Source organism: Propithecus coquereli, unplaced genomic scaffold, assembly GCF_000956105.1.
Source record: "Propithecus coquereli isolate 6110/MARCELLA unplaced genomic scaffold, Pcoq_1.0 Scaffold69, whole genome shotgun sequence".
NCBI classification, from domain to species: Eukaryota; Metazoa; Chordata; class Mammalia; order Primates; family Indriidae; genus Propithecus; species Propithecus coquereli.
In genome coordinates this window covers 3,593,402-3,598,716 of record NW_012152951.1, presented here as the reverse complement: position 1 = coordinate 3,598,716, position 5,315 = coordinate 3,593,402, and positions in this window count along the sequence as shown.

Below are 5,315 nucleotides of genomic sequence, written 5' to 3'. Positions count from 1 at the left end.
GAGTCCCTGCACAGCAATCACAACTGAAACACAGTGTGAGTGCTTCAGCCCCCGAGAGAGCTGAGCTGAGAGGAGAGGAGGAACTCGTGTGGGATTAACACCTCCACGCTGTGCAGCTATGTCACTTCAAGCCACCTTTTTTCATCTATAAAAAGGAATAATATCTCTCCTGAATACCTCTCAGGATGAAGAGCAAAAGAGGATCTGAAAGCACTTGAAAACTATAAAGGACGATGCAAATTTACAACATTTCAGTGGGGAAAGAAAGGTAAGGAGAGCAGAGATGATGGATGGATGGACGGATGGATGGAAGGATGGAAGGATGGATGGAAGGATGGATGGATGGAAGGATGTTTTTGGATGGAAGGATGGATAGAGGCTCATCAGCTGCAATGCAGCTAACAGGAGGAAAAGGTTGGGAAGTGTCCAACTTCAAGTCTTGCCAGTCCATTCCCTCATGGACCCTAAGGAGTCTGCATTTAGAAATGGGAAGATTTGAGCAGGCAGGAAGGAGTCCCACCCAACTAACAAAATGTCTAACGCATGCATGTAAACAACACTCCTGGTCCAAAAGCTAGTAATTCTTTCTCATGTTTACCTAGCATTTATGAAGTACTTTAACATGTGTTGACTTAGAATGCCTAAGTTTAATATTTAATACAGCATCTAATAGATTTCCATCAAGACACTGAAAGGAACATCCCAACAGTATAGGCAGTGATTTTATTTTTAAATTTTAAAAGGCAAATGAGGTTCAAGTAGGTGAAGAAAACTGTTTCCAAAAGCAGTGGGGAAAGTACACCATGAGAGCCTTTTGTCGATTTCACATCCAACTAAAAACCTAAGTTACAGCACAAGAATCAGTTCTAAAGAAAATACAAAGTGTGCATGAAAAGCTACTTGAACAGTTTGTTCTGCCAAGAGGTGAATGGGCTAAAAGGATCACTCTCTGAGTTTAATTTCACTAGGCAGTCTTTAGGTTACAGCAAAGGGAAAATTTTTTTCTCCATGAACTATGTGCTGAGTATATGCACCGTGTGGTTAGCAAAGTGGTTTTGAAAGAAGAGACTTAATTTTGCTACAGCCACACCAGCAGCACTGGGACAGTCTGTGGATCCAGTGCCCGGACAGCAAAGCTGCATTTTAAAAGGGCTCTTGTGCTCGGGCAGATGGCCTGCAAACTTGACCAGACTGCAGGCACCGTGTCCTCCACTCTCGCCAGTTGCATGCATTAACTTTTCTATCCAAGAACCATATGCCTCACGGCGCATTCAAAAACACGTACAGCAGATGGCAGGGAACGGAGGAGAGAGCAAAAAGTGGGAGACCTTGTTCTAAAGGAAGCATGGAAAAAACCAACCACCTTCTACCGTCTGATGAGATGGGACTATTTTAAATCATCAAATGCCATTAAACACAAATAATTTCTTTGATGCCGTCCTTACGGGGCAGATATTGCCTTTTTGTAGTACAACACTTGGTGTAACAGACTTGTGTTTATCCAATGCTGTTCTGTTTTCCTAACTTGGAGTAATCACAGAGTTTCCTAATATCAGAAATACTGACGTCATAATAGATCGATCAGCAACTCCCAGAGGATGACTTTGTGTTGCACTGAACCCCAGATAAATGTAGGGCTCTACAATGAAGAATAAGACCGAATGAGCATATCTCTTGAGCACTGAAGCAAGAAAATGTTCTAAGTTCAGGGAAAAAAGTCCCCCTTTTACACAATCTCTATATTAATATAAACAACAGAAGGGCTATCTACGCCCCTGATTCTGTGTGTCCATGCAGAGTCCAAAGAAGCCAGGCAAAGGGCATGGGAAATACCTCCACTAAAGGGCAGCAGTGTAGACGGCAGGGAAATGGTGCATAGGTATCACTGTTCTCTGCATAGATACAGTTCCTAAAAAGCAGGCAGCTCAGAAACAGAGTAAATGTTAGGAAAGGCCATAAGAAAGAAGAAATAGAACTGAGAAGGGAGGGACCTGACTCCAACATCCACCTCCACCCTAATCCCAAGCATGGGTCTCTGAAACAGTCCAGTTCCATTACATCTGCGCAAGGACTTGCATGCTCATCCGAAATGCTAAATGCAGAACAAGCTTTAACAGGTTCACATGGCGACCCAGAATTAATGCTATCAACACCCAGCATGGCCCTCTTGAGACCCCATCTGGGACATGGGCAGTCCAGGTGTGCGCTTAAAGAGTGGGACTGAGTGACACCTGGCAGCCAAAAACCCTCGCCACACCTGCACTCTGGGTCCCTCCCTGCTTCCCAGGTGGCTCTGGGACCACTGCAGGAAAAGTGGAGCCCAGTACTCCTTTCCAGGCAATAATAAACCAGGCAACTGCCTCCCTGCACGTCTTAGGAAGAGGCCAGGGGAGCCAGGCCCAGGGAAGCACCAAGTCTGATCTGTGAGTTCTTCCTCTAGCCGCGCTTCACATAAAGAAAAACGGAGTGGGCTGCAGCTCCCGCGGCCTGGTGCTATGTGACGCATCAGAGCTGCTCTGGTATCATAAACTTTTGTTCCCCAGCAGGTACTGCTCCTGGTGTGTCAGCAGATGAAAGGTTAACGGGCACGAGCAGAAGAAATAAGGAAACCATCATAACCTGTCTAACTTCATAAATGATACATCCAGTCTTTGGGGGCAGCTTTGTAAAATTTCAAGGCGTTTCACTTCTTACAGCAGACCGTCTCCTGGTATGTTCAATACTGATTCCAATCTTCTGACTTCTGGAATAGATATGTTTAGAACTTTATTATCCTAACTTTTAAAAGCTACTAGAATACTGTGAGGAAATGACTCAATACATTGATGACTCAAAAGGGTTAATGAAGTGTTGCAAGGAACTTCTAGAATCTGCTTAGGCATTGGGAGATCCTGGCTCTTGTTAGAGTGTAGCAGCACTTGCTCCCGCCAACTGCCACATGCACTTGGTTTCCTTTAAAGGGGGGCACAAGGGTCGAAACAGTCCCCGGGTATCACCTCCAGCTCTGCATCTGCAGCACACAAGTATTAAACTCTGGAAGGGTTATTTTCATTTCTCTTTTCTTCTCATTCCTTCTCCATCCCTGACACGTACACACACACACTTACACAGGCACACACACATGCATGCACACACACCTGCCCACACCTAGCTTATCTGGCAGGTATGTGATAAACTGGTTCTATGTGGTCAGATGGCATAGTCATTGAGATAACTTGATCGTGTGATGGACTGATAAAATATCAAAGAAAAGTCAACATTTGCACAAGACATTGCTGAAAATAAACGTAACCATAACAGTGAAACCTCAGCTTTGGTTTCTAACTATGCTTCAATGTTTCCAAAACTGAAACCATTTATATCTGGAAAGTACAATGTATATATCATATTTTTTTATCAATTCTTTCATATATATATATATATATATATATAAATCTGCCCCCAAAATGGCTAAAATTTAAAAACTAACAATATCAAATGTTTATGAGAAATAGAGCAAGAGAAACTCATACACATTTTTGGTGGGAATATAGAAAGATACAACTAATTTGGAAAAAGGTCTAGCAGTTTCTTATATAACTAAACATTCACCTACCCTATGATCCAGCAATTTCACTCCTAGGCATTTTTCCAAGAGAAATAAAAAAACATATCCATGGAAGAATTGTAGAAAATGTTCATAGCAACTTACAGTTACAGCGGCCAAAAACTAGAAACAACTTGAGTGTCCACAGGAGAATAGATAAACCGTGTAATATTCGCACGGTGGAATACTATTCAACAACAAAAAGAGACATACGACTGATACAAGAAACAAATGGATGGATCTTAAAAAAATGTGAGGGGGAATAAAAGACGGCAGAGTGTATACTGTGTGAATCTATTTACATGAAGTCCTGAAATAGACATAAAACCAAATTATGGTAGAAAAAAATCAGAACAGTAGTTGCCCTGAGTTTGGACAGGGATCTACTGGGAAGGGGAACAAGGGAACTTTCTGGAGTGATGTTAATATTCTGCACCCTGATAGGGTTTTGGGTTGCACAGGTGCGTGCATATGTTAGCACTTCATACCTGTGTATTTACCTGTAGGTAAATTTTTCTAAGAGAAAAAAACATAACTAAATGTGGAACTCCAATCAATGATATACATGCTGAAGTATTTGGGGGAAAGGGCCTGAGACACACTATAAAATGCATCAAAAATATGATTAATGGGTGGACAGAAGGATGAATAAATGAATAGATAAGTAAAAAGGCAAGTATAGTAAAATGTTGACTGTAGAACCTAAGTGGTCTGTATGGGTATTCAGTGCACAATTTTTTTCCATTTTTTTTTTGGTATGACGGACATTTTTATGAAATAATTTGGAAAAATTCTGTCATGGCCCCATAATATCATCATTTTACAAATTTAATTTTCTGGATCTTTCTGTAAGCAAAAAGGAACTAAGAAGCTTTTTTTTTTCCCCCCTGCAGAGGCAAAAGGATTAATCTTTTGCAAGTAAGTTCAAATACCAAATAAACACAGGTATTTCACACTTACTGCAGAGCAAATAAAGCCCTCACTTTATGCCAAAGGAGAAAAAAGCCTTTTGTGAATGCGATCATACCTGAATGACTGTTCTACACATAACCACATCCTTCCCCACCCGCAACTTGCCAATTACTGGGTTTGAACATGTTTCTCTTGTTATATAAACAGTTTGCTAAACACTAATGGGCTTTGAACACAAGCCAAAAGATGTCCCCAATCCCACCCCAAAATCCTACTCTGCTCTATTGGACCTCCCCAAAGAGCTCAGGAGAGTTACTTGTGGGGGCTTCTTATCGCTCTGCACATCTGGATCCCATGAGGCATCAAGTACCAAGCTTTGCTCTTGAAAGACACTCAGTACATAACTGTTCAAGGTCGCTTTCCATGGTCCAAGGGCGTACAGGGACCACACGAGGGGTATTTTTGTCTTTCTTCATAAAAACTACCAGGCTCGTGAAGAGCCATTATTTCTATTGGCAAAATGCCACGATGATCAAAATTGTGTAAAATTATAATTTAATCTTCCAAGTCATAAGGCATCACGGTCTGACCGTGAAGGCCAGGCTGCCCCCGTCGACGGACGCTTCCAATTACCGTGTGACTTTGGTTTAACTTCTTTGCGCCTCACATTCCTCTTCTAAAAAGGAGACTGGTATTTGCACCTCACGGGACTGACACGAAGATGAAATAAGACAATCCACCAAGTTACTTTGCAAAGTGCCTGGCATGTCATAAGCACCCAACACGTGTTAGCTAATTGTCGTGGTTATTTTGTCCC